The sequence below is a fragment of the Babylonia areolata genome, chromosome 10 (assembly GCF_041734735.1).
Source record: "Babylonia areolata isolate BAREFJ2019XMU chromosome 10, ASM4173473v1, whole genome shotgun sequence".
Classification (NCBI taxonomy): Eukaryota; Metazoa; Mollusca; class Gastropoda; order Neogastropoda; family Buccinidae; genus Babylonia; species Babylonia areolata.
In genome coordinates, this window is record NC_134885.1 from 38613193 (window position 1) to 38628192 (window position 15000).

The 15000-nt window shown below is 41.5% G+C and overlaps 2 protein-coding genes across 3 annotated transcripts in view; both read right to left on the reverse strand.

Annotated features, from left to right (window-relative positions):
- Window positions 1-15000, reverse strand: part of LOC143286993 (uncharacterized) — a 227919-nt gene that overhangs the window by 105372 nt on the left and 107547 nt on the right. The gene's annotated exons all lie outside the window — the stretch shown is intronic.
- Window positions 1-15000, reverse strand: part of LOC143286992 (uncharacterized) — a 107811-nt gene that overhangs the window by 63780 nt on the left and 29031 nt on the right. The window contains exon 2 of one of the 2 annotated variants that reach the window (XM_076594989.1): window positions 1452-1502. The exons of the other annotated variant lie outside the window; for it this stretch is intronic. The gene's annotated coding sequence lies outside the window, so the exon portion shown is untranslated. The remainder of the gene's footprint in view (window positions 1-1451; window positions 1503-15000) is intronic. 2 annotated transcript variants of the gene reach the window in all.

Consider the following 15000-nt stretch of genomic DNA (forward strand, 5'->3'; position numbering starts at 1 on the left):
CACTCCAGATATCACCTTAGTAAGTCAATAATCATGCACAAATTTCAGTTTCGGTGTCAGATCGTGCGGACAGATCCATATAAGTTACCTGTCTGCTTTAAAAACATAAAGGAGAAAAAAAACCCGAAACAAACAAACAGGAAACAGATGCATGACCTTCGCATGAGTCAACGGGCTGATCAGGCCTTGACATTGGAAAACAAACAATCAAATTAAACAAAGAAAGAGGGACACAAACAAAGAAGGCCGACAGAGCACATCGCCATCCCTCAGCAAACACCAACACCTCCCGGACAAAGTCGAGGACAAAGACACACACCACGCATTAACACCACAAACAGAGAACACACGGTAATGCCACAAGCCAACACCAAACGTTAACACCACAAGCCAACACCACACGTTAACACCACAAACACACACCACACGTTAACACCACAAAACAAAGAACATGCAAATCCGTAAACAAAGAACACGCGTTAACACCGCAAACAAAGAACACGCAACACCACACGTTAACATCACAAACAAAGAACACGCAACACCACACGTTAACACCACACGTTAACACCACAAACACACACCATACATTGACACCACAAACACACACCATACATTGACACCACAAACACACACCACACGTTAACACCACAAACACACACCACACATTAACACCACAAACACACACCACACATTGACACCACAAACAAACACCACACGTTAACACCGCAAGCAAACACCACACGCTAACACCACAAACACACACCACACGTTAACACCGCAAACAAACACCACACTTTAACACCACAAACAAAGAACGCGCAACACCACACCTTAACACCACAAACAAAGAACATGCAACACCGCAAAACAAAGAACAACCGTTAACACCACTAACAACACCACACGTTAACACCACAAACAAAGAACATGCAACACCGCAAACAAAGAACACCACTAACAAACACCACACGTTAACACCACAAACAAAGAACATGCAACACCGCAAACAAAGAACACCACTAACAAACACCACACGTGAACACCACAAACAAAGAACATGCAACACCGCAAACAAAGAACACCACTAACAAACACCACACGTTAACACCACAAACAAAGAACATGCAACACCGCAAACAAAGAACACCACTAACAAACACCACACGTTAACACCACAAACAAAGAACATGCAACACCGCAAACAAAGAACACCACTAACAAACACCACACGTTAACACCACAAACAAAGAACATGCAACACCGCAAACAAAGAACACCACTAACAAACACCACACGTTAACACCACAAACAAAGAACATGCAACACCGCAAACAAAGAACACCACTAACAAACACCACACCTTAACACCACAAACAAAGAACATGCAACACCGCAAACAAAGAACACCACTAACAAACACCACACGTTAACACCACAAACAGACAAACCACAGGTATAGCTCTGTCTTTTCCGTCTCCATCCAGACCGGCCCTGGTCTCCTGCAAAATTAAATCAAAGACAATCCGGAAACAGTCTTAAAAAAACAAAAACAAAAAACAACAAAAAGAAACCCAAAACAACACACAGAAAACAAATCAACAAGGGGCGGTAATTCACTTTGCTCCATTGGCGACGACAGGAAGTCCCTTATAATGATGACGGGACTGGGACGAGGGGGGCGGGGGCTGGCTAGGGGGCGGGCGTGGGGGGTGGGGGTTGGCTGGGGGCTGGTGGTAGTGGGGCTAGAGGTTGGGGGTGTGGGAGGGGGAGTGTGTGGAGGGGGTGGGGGGTGGGGGCGGAAGAGTGATGACTACAAAAGCGAAGGCTTAGCGACATGGCTCAAATCAATAACTCTGGCTTCTCCTTTTGGTTTCCGATCGTGACTGCGCAACACTTGTGGACCTTTTTTTTTTTTTTTTTTTCCCCCCCCCGAAGGATTAGATTTCAGCTTTGGGCCAGACCTGACTTGTGTTTTCTAGTTGTGTTGTGTTGTGTTCTTTTTTTTTTTCTTTTTTTTTTTGAGCATGTTTCCCGTTTAGATTGTTTCCTTATAAGAATTTCTCTTAATTTCCTCTTACTTTTCTTTTTTTTTTCTTTTTTTTTTAATCTTGTTTCTTTCTTTCTTACATAATATGTCTTTCTTCCTTTCCTTTTTATTCCTCAACAATTGATTAGTTGATTTTCTTCTTCTTCATCGACTGACTGATTTGTGTGTGTGTGTGTGTGTGTGTGTGTGTGACTGTCTGTCTGTGTGTTTCCTTTTCGTGTCATTTATTCGGGTTTTTTTTGTTTGTTTTGTTTTGTTTTTGTTTTTTTTTAGTAAGTAATTCTATTTTCCATTGGTTAGTCCATTTGTTCATTCATTCATTCAGTCCAGTCATCTATTCAGCTTCTTCGTTGTTTTTTTTTTCTCTCCTTATTTGTTTCTTCCCGTCTGTCTTTTTCTGTCCTGTTCTCCATTGTCTCCATCCCTCTCTGTCCCTCTCTCTCTCTCTCTCTCTCTGTGTGTGTGTGTGTGTGTGTGTGTGTGTGTGTGTGTGTGTGTGTGTGTAAGTGAAGCTGATGTCATTTGGTGAGTTATGTTTGCTATCTGTTGGTATAATATCTTTCGTGAATTGCTTATTAACCCTCCTCCAAACTTCCAATATATGTGTATGTAATAGCATTTATTTTTGTGGCACTTTGAATGAATGTGTGGTTGAGATTGCGCGTGCGTGTTGTTGCTTGTGATGCTAGGGGAAGCAATTGCGTGTTTCTTATGAATATGATTTTATTGTGATCATCGTTCCTCAGTGTCAGTTTGTACAGTTCTGGATAGCTTAGCTGATCCCGTCACAGCAACTGTAAGCCAGAGCGTGAGAATCGGTTGGACCGGACGGGTCCTAGTGTTTCGATGTTTGGCCTGTTGTCACACTGATGAGAGGTTCGCGCATTGTTGTGCACTGTCAGGCACTCTCACCCTTTGTATTCTGAAGAGATCAGAATAGAGAACCTCTGTAAAACGACCTTGTGTGAGGTGTTCATTCCCTTTTCCTCCCCCTCTTGTTCTTCCTTACCCTCTTGTGGAAAACGCTGTATAGAAGATAGAACCCACCCCAACAACTACAACATGTATGTACCCATGGCCGAAATGCGATCAACTTTCATTCTCTCTCTCTCTCTCTCTCTCTCTCTCTCTCTCTCTCTCTCTCTCTCTCTCTCTCTCTCTCTCTCCCTCTCTCTCACTCTCCAGTTTATTTTTTTCTTCAGTTCAGATTTCTTTTCTCTTTTATCTATCTTTTTTTTTTTTTTTAGACAATATACATTTTAAGAGTCTCCTGCCTTGTCATTTTCTTCGTTGTTTGTACTGTTGTTTTCGTGGAATGTCCATCTTTGTATTTTTGCTTTGTTTAATCTTTGACACCTTTCGTCTTTTTTTTCTCCTTTTTTCTCTTTTTTTTTTTTTTTTTGTTTGTTTTTTTTTAATTTGTTTTGCTCCTTTCTTTGTAATTGTGCTTTTGTCCCAGAAATGTCTTGTTTATCATTTTGATAGAAAATATTTTTTTCTTTCCTCGGTCGACTGTGCTTTCGTTGATTCGTTCATTTTTTTCTTTCGTTTTTTTTTTCTTTTTTTTCTTTTTGTGTGTTTTTTGTTTTCTTCTTGTTGTTGCTGTTGTTGTTGTAGTAGTTGTTGGATTTGCTGCTACCGCTGTTGTAGCCGCTACTACTGTTGTTGTTGTTGTTTTTATTGTCGTTTTTTGCCCCTTTTTCATATTTTTCTTCTTCAGTTTCATTTTAAATGATTCCTTTAGACAATTCTTATTCTTCACAGGTCTTTGCTGTCTTATGATTATAGTTGTTTCTCGTCTTTCTTCTTCTCCTTCGTTTTCGTCGTCTTCTTCTTCTTTCCTTTCTCCCTCTTCTCCTTGATCTTATTGTTCTTCTGCTCCTTCTCCATCTGATTTTCCCAAAGTAAACCAGACAAGGCTGTTGTCCCTAAACCTAATAATGACTAATTCAATACGAGTCTATCATTCAATGGACGTAAAGAGTGGAACACGCTTCCGCAAACATGTTATCAAGTTCCAGCAATAACTGCATATGAGTCTAAAATAAAAGAGGTTTCTATTGAATACCTTCCTTTAACCTGCTCGCTCTCCTCTGCAAAACGCCCAGACTGCTTGCTGCCATGCCTTGATGAAAGAGAAGTTGAAAGACTATGTGAACGAACGAGCGAGCAACCTTTACGAAAGTAGGTGTGTGTGTGTGTGTGTGTGTGTGTGTGTGTGTGTGTGTGTGTGTGTGTGTGTGTGTGTGTGTGTGTGTGTGTGTGTGTATTTGAGGTGCGTGCGTGCGTGCGTGCGTGCGTGCATGCATGTGTTGTGAGTTGTTGTTTGTTTGAGCATGCGCGCGAGTGCATGAACGCGTGCGTGCGTGTTTGCGCTTTTGTGTATGCGTGCATGTGTGTATTTGTGTATTTTTATGCATGTGTGCTTTTATGTGTGCGTAAGCGCGTGTATGCGTGCGTGCGTGTGTGTGAGCATGTGTGTGCGTGTATGTGGGGGGGGGGGGGCGCTTGATATTTTCTCTGCAATGAGATCTTCTTCTTCGTTCGTGGGCTGCAACTCCCACGTTCACTTGCATGTACACGCGTGGGCTTTTACGTGTATGACCGTTTTCACCCTGCCATGTAGGCAGCAATGATATATATATATATATATATATATATATATATATATATATATATATATATATATATATATATATATATATATATAAAGAGAATGCCAGTGCAACGGCCTTCACACCCAAGCCGGGCCATCTGCTGATTATCTTTCTTTAATGACGACCCATCTAGCCTTCCTGCACTCTCTCTCATCTTTCTCTACCCACCCACCCCAAAGCCCCAACATTCCTTGATGTCGCCAATAAGCACCTGCCCTAATTAGCACCTCAGCACACTGCTTAATTAATCATCGCGCCGGTAGCCCCCACACCCACCCCACATCATCCCGGCCCCCACCTTCCAACACCGTCCATCATCTTCTGAAGATCTTGAAAATGAAGGGATTTATTCTCTGTCTCTGTGTGTCTCTGTCTCTGTCTCTGTCTCTCTCTCTATCTGTGTGTGTGTGTGTGTGTGTGTGTGTGTGTGTGTGTGTGTGTGTGTGTGTGTGTGTGTGTGTGTGTGTGTTCGCTGAAAATGTATATCCTTTTTGGAAAATGAGAAGAAGAAGAAGAAGAAGAAGAAGAAGAAGAAGAAGAAGAAGAAGAAGAAGAAAAGAAGAAGAAGAAGAAGAAGAAGAAGAAAGGAGGGGTGGGGTATAGGAGGAGTAAGAAGAGTGAGAAGTGAGGAGAGGAAGAGAGAGAGAGGTGATTAACAAACACATTTTTTTCCGAAAACGAGGTGTGGGGAGGATGCAGAGATGAAGAGGAAGAAGAGGAAGAAGAAACCTGACAGACTATGTGTATACCATCTCTTGATCATGGGTATTCTGATAATTCTAATTAAATTAGAATCAGAAACATACTTCTTAACTTAGATGGAAAAAACAACCAGTGCGTTTCAACGAATAAATAATTGTACAGAAACAAGCAAATGCGTATATAAATTCGACGGATGAAAAAACAAAACAAAAAACAAACAAACAAACAAACAAAAAAAAAACAAAAAAAAAAACAACTGGAAAGATAAAAGAAACACATTGATATAAACACACAAACAAACGAAATTCAGATTGCGCGTATGTGTTTTAGATCGTTATAGATGAAGAATTCCACTTGGGGCATTAAGGAAGCAAATATCTTTCCTTTGTTTGAAATCTAGAACATTGGACGGTGATTCTTTTTATCTGGTTTCATTATCAAGCTAACCGAAGTAAATTTACTTTGTAACTGGTCTTTTCAGTGTTGATATTCCTAATTTTAAAAAAAAATCAGTTAACCTTATATTTTCTTCCCTAATGATTTTCGTTATCTTTAATTGACGATCGCCATTGGACGATACGACGCCTGAACTTTACACGATAAGGATTGAATCTGATGACATATGAACAAGACAATATATCGTTGCCCAGCGTTTCGCGACGTACATTAACAAAAACAAAAAAACAAAAAAAATGGTTGGCTTTCACTTGTCTCTCGCACTTTAGAACTTTGCTTCGTTCATTTGTAAATCTTTATTTTCTCGTCGTCAATGTTTGCATCGTTTTCATTGCCTCTGTAGAGAAAACAAGGCCATTATTTCAGGTGTGGGCGACACAGCGTAAAGTAAAGAAGGAAAAGGAAAATGTCCAAGAGTTTTGGAGAAAAAAAAGCGAAATGGAAGCGAATGTACGCGAACTATAGTGCGTTAAATTGATAAAAAATGAATTTAGATACGAAACAAAACAAACAAAACAAAAACAAAAAAACACAACGTCCTGTACGTTTTGCCTGTCCTTACATAGCGTGGTGCGTTAAAATGTTTTTAACTCACTCAGTACGGCCAGTCCTGTCTTCTCCTCTACACAGACCCCTCGGATGTCCAGTGGGTGTCTGAATGACCCAACCTTTAGCTTCCGTCGTCAGAATTGTGGTATTCTTTGTCAACAGTCACCTCTTCAGTATAAGAGCCTTCCGCTTGCAATATTTTGATGATGGTAATTGGGGTGAAACGCTGTTAACGTCGTCTCTTTCGCCGTTCGTATGGAGAGAGTAAAAGATAGCTGTAAGAAAAGTCCGTTTTGCTTGTCTGTCTGGCTTAATCATGGTGAATTGAAACGTCCAGGATGGATGTAAGAAAAGTCCCTAGCGCTTGTCCGTCCTCGGCGAGGCAAGTTAAGATTGACTGATTGATTGATATGGATACTTATATAGCGCCTATCCTCGGTCGGACACCAGGTTCTAAGCGCTTTACAAACTCGGAGTGATTTGCACAACAGGTTGCCTACCTGGGTACAGCCTACTGACGGCTGCCATTGGGCACTCATCATTCGTTTCCTGTGTCATTCAGTTAGATTTCAGGCACGCACACATACACATACACACTCAGACAAACATTTAACATTTTACGTGTATGACCGTTTTGTTTATTTACCCCGCCATGTAGGCAGCCATACTCCGTTTTCGGGGATGAGCATGCTGGGTATGTTCTTGTTTCTGTAACCCACCGAACGCTGACATGGATTACAGGATCTTTAACGTGCGTATTTGATCTTCTGCGTGCGTATACACGAAGGGGGTTTGGAGATTGGAAAAATCTCCACCCTTTACCCACCAGGCACCACCGAGATTCGAACCCCGGACCCTCAGATTGAATGCCCAACGCTTTTACCATTCGGCTATTGTGCCCGTTTGGGATGAATGCAGGAAAGATTCGTTACGTTTATCTGTCCTTAGAAATTCAGGCTAAAATGGTTAGGGTGAATGCAGAAAACCTTGTGTCTGTCTGTCCTTAGCGTTGTGAGTTAAAATGTTCAGGATGAATGTACTTTTCGTATATCTGTCCTTAGCGTTGAAAGTTGAAATGTTTAGGATGAATGTACTTTTCGTATATCTGTCCTTAGCGTTGAAAGTTGAAATGTTTAGGATGAATGTACTTTTCGTATATCTGTCCTTAGCGTTGAAAGTTGAAATGTTTAGGATGAATGTACTTTTCCTATATCTGTCTTTAGCGTTGAAAGTTGAAATGTTTAGGATGAATGTACATTTCGTATATCTGTCTTTAGCGTTGAAAGTTGAAATGTTTAGGATGAATGTACTTTTCATATATCTGTCCTTAGCGTTGTAAGTTGAAATCTTTAGGATGAATGTACTTTTCGTTTATCTGTCCTTAGCGTTGAAAGTTGAAATGTTTAGGATGAATGTACTTTTCGTATAATTATCTGTCCTTAGCGTTGAAAGTTGAAATGTTTAGGATGAATGTACTTTTCGTATATCTGTCCTTAGCGTTGAAAGTTGAAATGTTTAGGATGAATGTACTTTTCGTATATCTGTCCTTAGCGTTGAAAGTTGAAATGTTTAGGATGAATGTACTTTTCCTATATCTGTCTTTAGCGTTGAAAGTTGAAATGTTTAGGATGAATGTACATTTCGTATATCTGTCTTTAGCGTTGAAAGTTGAAATGTTTAGGATGAATGTACTTTTCATATATCTGTCCTTAGCGTTGTAAGTTGAAATCTTTAGGATGAATGTACTTTTCGTTTATCTGTCCTTAGCGTTGAAAGTTGAAATGTTTAGGATGAATGTACTTTTCGTATAATTATCTGTCCTTAGCGTTGAAAGTTGAAATGTTTAGGATGAATGTACTTTTCGTATATCTGTCCTTAGCGTTGAAAGTTGAAATGTTTAGGATGAATGTACTTTTCGTATATCTGTCCTTAGCGTTGAAAGTTGAAATGTTTAGGATGAATGTACTTTTCGTATATCTGTCCTTAGCGTTGAAAGTTGAAATGTTTAGGATGAATGTACTTTTCGTTTATCTGTCCTTAGCGTTGAAAGTTGAAATGTTTAGGATGAATGTACTTTTCGTATAATTATCTGTCCTTAGCGTTGAAAATTTGAAATGTTTAGGATGAATGTACTTTTCGTATAATTATCTGTCCTTAGCGTTGAAAGTTGAAATGTTTAGGATGAATGTACTTTTCGTTTATCTGTCCTTAGCGTTGAAAGCGTTGATGTTCACTTTCATATCCATGCATAAACAAAACATACTAGCAAAACCACCATGGTTGATGACCTAGAGGTAACGCGTCCGCCTAGGAAGCGAGAGAATCCGAGCGCGCTGGTTCGAATCACGGCTCAGCCGCCGATATTTTCTCCCCCTCTACTAGACCTTGAGTGGTGGTCTGGACGCTAGTCATTCGGATGAGACGATAAACCGAGGTCCCGTGTGCAGCATGCACTTAGCGCACGTAAAAGAACCCACGGCAACAAAAGGGCTGTTTCTGTAGAAATATCCACTTCGATAGGAAAAAACAAATACAACTGCACGCAAGAAAAAATACAAAAAAAGGGGAGGGGGGATTGGGGGGATGTGGATGGGAGGTGGGGGGGAGGGGTAGTGGGCCAGGGGGGGGCTGTAGTGTAGCGACGCGCTCTCCCTGGGGAGAGCAGCCCGAATTTCACTCAGAGAAATCTGTTGTGACAAAAAGAGAAATACAATACAAATACAATATCTGCAGAGAGAGAGAGAGAGAGAGAGAGAGTGGAGGGAGAGGGGGAGAGGGGTGGGGTGGGCTGGGGGATGGGGGGGGGATGGTGGTAAAATGAAATAGAGATAAAAGGAACATATTTCATTAGATTAAAGGCCAGTGTCTCTAGAATTCGGTGTGATACGTGAACAGTCTATAGAAACAACGATAGCAATGCCTCCGATTACTCACCAAATGATATACACACCCAGGAAAGTAACATCAACGGCAAAATGACAACTGTCTCACACTACCCAGTCCTTGCAAAAGGTCAATGGTGGAGACCTTTAACTGAACGTATCATATCCAGACGACAACAAAACATTAAAATCTTAAGCTACAAGGGCTGGGTATAGTTCATCGAAGGTTCCGTTTGGTTGAGAAGGAAAACGACATCCTTGCCCTTTCTTGAAAAAAAAAAAAAAAAAAAAAAAAAAAAAAAAAGAAATGCCACACAGAATAAGAAATAAGAAATAATCTGAAAAAAAAAAAAAAAAATGCTGCGTGCGGGCGCGACCAACCGTATTCACACACACACACACACACACACACACACACACACACACACACACACACACACACACACACACACACACACACACACACACACACACACACACACACACACACACACACACACACACACACACACACACACACACACACACACACACACACACACACACACACACACACACACACACACACACACACACACACACACACACACACACACACACACACACACACACAAACGGAAATGCTACGAAACAACATAGCGAGAGAATCAAATCACCAGTGCCGTCAAATGCCGATTTTCTTGTGAAGAGGACAACAGCACTCATCAAATCACAATTATTATCGATCTGCCGTCAGTTATCGCTTCAAATCAAAACTAGGCAGAGTCGTCAAACCATACCTTTTTTTTTTTTTTGTCCTGAACCGTTTGGCGAAATGTGAAGCTGTCATTGCCCGTTGGCGTGGAAGAAGCAGTGAAAATGATTTTTTTTTTTAAATAACAAAGAGTGATGATGATAGTAATGATGACTCGTGATGATGGGTGATGTGTGAGGTTTGAGAAGGGGGATATTAGAGGTTGTGTGTGTGTCCATGTGTGTGTGTGTGTGTGTGTGTGTGTGTGTGTGTGTGTGTGTGTGTGTGTGTGTGTGTCTGTGTGTGTGTGTGTGTGTGTGTGTGTGTGTGTGTGTGTGTGTGTTGTGTGTTGTGTGTGTGTGTGTGTGTGTGTGTGTGTGTGTATCTGTGTGTGTCCATGTGTGTGTGTGTGTGTGTGTGTGTCTGTGTGTCTGTGTGTCTGTGTGTGTGTGTGTGTGTGTGTGTGTGTGTGTGTGTTGTGTTGTGTGTGTGTGTGTGTGTGTGTGTGTGTGTGTGTGTGTGTGTGTGTGTGTGTGTGTGTGTGTGTGTGTGTTGTGTGTGTTTGTGTCTGTGTGCATGTATGCAGAGAGTTGGCAACCTAACTGACAAGTTATCCCAGGACAACTGGTGCTGCACATGTCATATAGTACGACAACATTGCTGTCTCAAATCCAAATAAATGACACATAACTACAACAATGTTGTGCTGAACCAAATGGAATAATATAACAGTACAACATACCAATTTCACATCCAATTAGATAATTCAGATCTAGAACATCAATGCCAAATAGATACTATAGAACTACAACATTCCTGGCTGAAAACTCAACAGATCATATGGAAATGCAACATTCCTGTATAACAGCCAATTAAACAATACAGAACTACAATATTCCGGTCTAAAGACAGTGAAATATTACAGAACTACAATACACCTGTCTTAAAGACAGTGAAATATTACAGAACTACAATACACCTGTCTTAAAGACAGTGAAATATTACAGAACTACAATATTCCGGTCTAAAGACAGTGAAATATTACAGAACTACAATATTCCGGTCTAAAGACAGTGAAATAACACAGAACTACAATACACCTGTCTTAAAGACAGTGAAATAACACAGAACTACAATACTCCTGTCTTAAAGACAGTGAAATATTACAGAACTACAATATTCCGGTCTAAAGACAGTGAAATATTACAGAACTACAATACACGTGTCTTAGTTTCAGTTTCAGTTTCACTTTCTCAAGGAGGCGTCACTGCGTTCGGACAAATCCATACACGCTACACCACATCTGTTGAGCAGATGCCTGACCAGCAGCATAACCCAACGCGCTTAGTCAGGCCTTGAGTGCATGCTTACATATTTGTGTACCTATGAAAGTGGATTTCATTTTACGTAATTTCGCCAGAGGACAACACTCTCGTTGCCATGGGTTCTTTTTCAGTGCGCCAAGTGCGTGCTGCACACGGGACCTCGGTTTATCGTCTCATCCGAAAGACTAGACGCTCAGTTTGATTTTCCAGTCAAACTTAGGAGAAAGGGCGAGAGCGGGATTCGAACCCACACCCTCACGGACTCTCTGTATTGGCAGCTGAGCGTCTTAACCATTCTGCCACCTTCCTCCTTACACGTGTCTTAAAGACAGTGAAATAACACATAACTACAATACTCCTGTCTTAAAGACAGTGAAATATTACAGAACTACAATACTCCTGTCTTAAAGACAGTGAAATATTACAGAACTACAATACACCTGTCTTAAAGACAGTGAAATAACACAGAACTACAATACTCCTGTCTTAAAGACAGTGAAATAACACAGAACTACAATACTCCTGTCTTAAAGACAGTGAAATAACACAGAACTACAATACTCCTGTCTTAAAGACAGTGAAATAACACAGAACTACAATACACCTGTCTTAAAGACAGTGAAATAACACAGAACTACAATACACCTGTCTTAAAGACAGTGAAATAACACAGAACTACAATACACCTGTCTTAAAGACAGTGAAATAACACAGAACTACAATACACCTGTCTTAAAGACAGTGAAATAACACAGAACTACAATACACCTGTCATAAAGACAGTGAAATAACACAGAACTACAATACACCTGTCTTAAAGACAGTGAAATAACACAGAACTACAATACTCCTGTCTTAAAGACAGTGAAATAACACAGAACTACAATACACCTGTCTTAAAGACAGTGAAATAACACAGAACGTCTGTCTCGGACACAATGAAATAATGCAGAATGACAACAGTCGTGTGGTAAAACCAAAATAAATATTATCGAACTACATCACCCCTGTTTTAAACCCAATAATATTGAACTACAACACTCCTGTATTAAACCCAGATAAACAATATCGAACTACAACACACCTGTCTTAAAGCCAGATGGGTGTTCTAGTGCGCAGGTAGTGTCACCTGTACTTTCATCATCTCTTACCCCCCCCTCCACACCCCTTTCCTCTACCCATCTCCCTCTCCTCCTCCTATTCTTCTAATCCCCCACCTCCCCCCCACCCTACCCTCCCCCATCCCCCGACACACACACACACACACACACTTCTTTCCACAGTATTTCACAGCTCTTTGATGTCAGGCCGATCCTATGCTCTCCTCCCCCCCCCCCCACACACACACCCACCACCCACCCCGCCTCCCTGTCCTTGGTCAGCGAGTTGCCGTTGTGGTGGTTGGTGGGTAGCTGGGTCCAGCTGTGTGTTGATTGTGGAAAGCAGTACGCTGTGTGGTGATGTTATGTTGGTGCAGTAAGCTATGCGCTGATATAGTGTGTTGAAGTAGTCGTTTTTTTGTTTGTTTGTTTGTTTGTTTTTACCACTGGCGATGGGATGGGGTTCAGTTGAATTAAGCTAATTGGGTCGTTTGATCTAGCAAAGAGGGTTCACGCTCATGGCCTGAAGCCAGCGCCTTCCTTCCCGTTTATCCCCCCTCCTTTACAATTTCCTCTCTCTTCGATTCTCTCCCCTCAATATGCATTTCTGTCATCTTTGGACGCGGATGTCGTCATCGTGTCGGAACATTATGGTAATGCGGGCTCTGATCAGCCCACATCACTACTGTGCAAATTAATTGTCCACGAACACCCACATTTCTGTTCTGTGACAAACAGGTGGTATGTGGGGTGGGAGGAGACTAGCGCCTTAGAGTCTGGGCTAAGGAGATGTGTTTATGCTTATGTTAGCTTAGTAAGTGTGCATATGTGTGTGTGTGATGGAGGGGGTGGGGGAGAGGGGGAGTGAGCCGTGGAAGCTGCGATGTGTAGCCTAGAAATAAGTGTGTGGAGGAGGGGGTGAGGGGGTATAGGGTAATGTGTGTGTGTGTGTGTGTGTGCGTCTGTGTGTGTGTGTGTGTGTGTGTGTGTGTGTGTGTGTGTGTGTGTGTGTGTGTGTGTGTGTGTGTGTGTGTGTGTGTGTGTGTGTGTGTGTGTGTGTGTGTGTGTGTGTGTGTGTGTGTTGGTGCTCATGTACGTTTATGTGTATTTGATTGTGCTTTCATATCTGTGAAACTGCATGTTTGTTGCATATCTGTTATGCATGTGTGTGTGTGTGTGTGTGTGTGTGTGTGTGTGTGTGTGTGTGTCTGTGTGTGTGTGCACGCGCTTAGAGTTGACTTAATCACAATTTTGCGCCTTTTAAATATTTTAATTATTTTTAGTAGTATTTTTATGTATTTATCTTTTTTAAAAAATTTATTTAAAAAAAAAATATTTTATCTTATTTTATTTTATCATTTTATTTTATTCTATTTTATTTATTTATTTTTTATTTTTGTTATTTTTATTCTATTTATTTTATTTATTTTAATTATTTATTTATTTATTTTTTATTTTTTATTTCATTTCCTCAAGGCCTGACTAAGCGCGTTGGGTTACGCCGCTGGTCAGGCATCTGCTTGGCAGATGTGGTGTAGCGTATATGGATTTGACCGAACGCAGTGACGCCTCCTTGAGCTACTGATACTGATACTAGCTTTGATCAGGCCGTGTATCATACCCATAATGGTACCCACCCACCCACCCCGCCCCCACTCCATCCCAATATTCTCCCCGTTTCAAAGTTGTCTTTGATCGGACCATGCATTTACCCCCAACCCCCTTTCTCCCCCCACCCCTCCCCCTTCCAATCTCCGTCCCACGTCATGTCTTAAACCTGTCATTATGTAGTAGAGAAGTGCACAGAAGGAGCAGGCCAACAAACTGGTGTCATACGATGAAATCAAGACAATCATCAAGGCACAGCAAGGAATAAAGTGGCGCCTCCAGCACCCCAAAAATAACCCAGAAGACAGATACGATTTGCTGGAACGACGGGAACAGGTCAAGATCTTCCGCCTAAGGACTGGACACAACCGCCTGCTCCACCACATGCACACAAAATTTGGCATTGGACAGAGTGGAGAGTACCCTTGTGATGAGGGACCAATGACAACCGACTGACAACAACAAAACTGTAGGATGCATGCAGCATCCAGAAGGAAGTACTGGCCAACACCGACAGCAGTGGAAGCCAAACTGTACGGCACCCTGGAGGAGCTGCGACGGACGGCAGCCTTCATCGAGGACACCGGGCTGCTTATCTAATGGGAGGCGAACGAGGAAGATATAGTAGAGAGGAAGGTTCGGTAACAGGCAAATTAGAACGGAGCAGTGAATGTTGTCAGTCCTTTCGCTGCTTGTCACTTAATAAAACAAGCCGACACTGGTCGGGTTGAGTTTACTGCATTGAAGAGCTAGGTTCTAGGGCATGAGACGGAGTCACCAACGTTGTATTCTTGCTGTTGCTGGCTTCTTCTTCTTCTTCCTGTTAGGTGTCCACGGTCATCACATTGACCATTCTCCTATTTTCCAGGATTTCCAGAAGTGTTCTGATTCGTGGGTAATAAGTAAAATTAGTAAGCACACATAGCTCTATAGTTGTC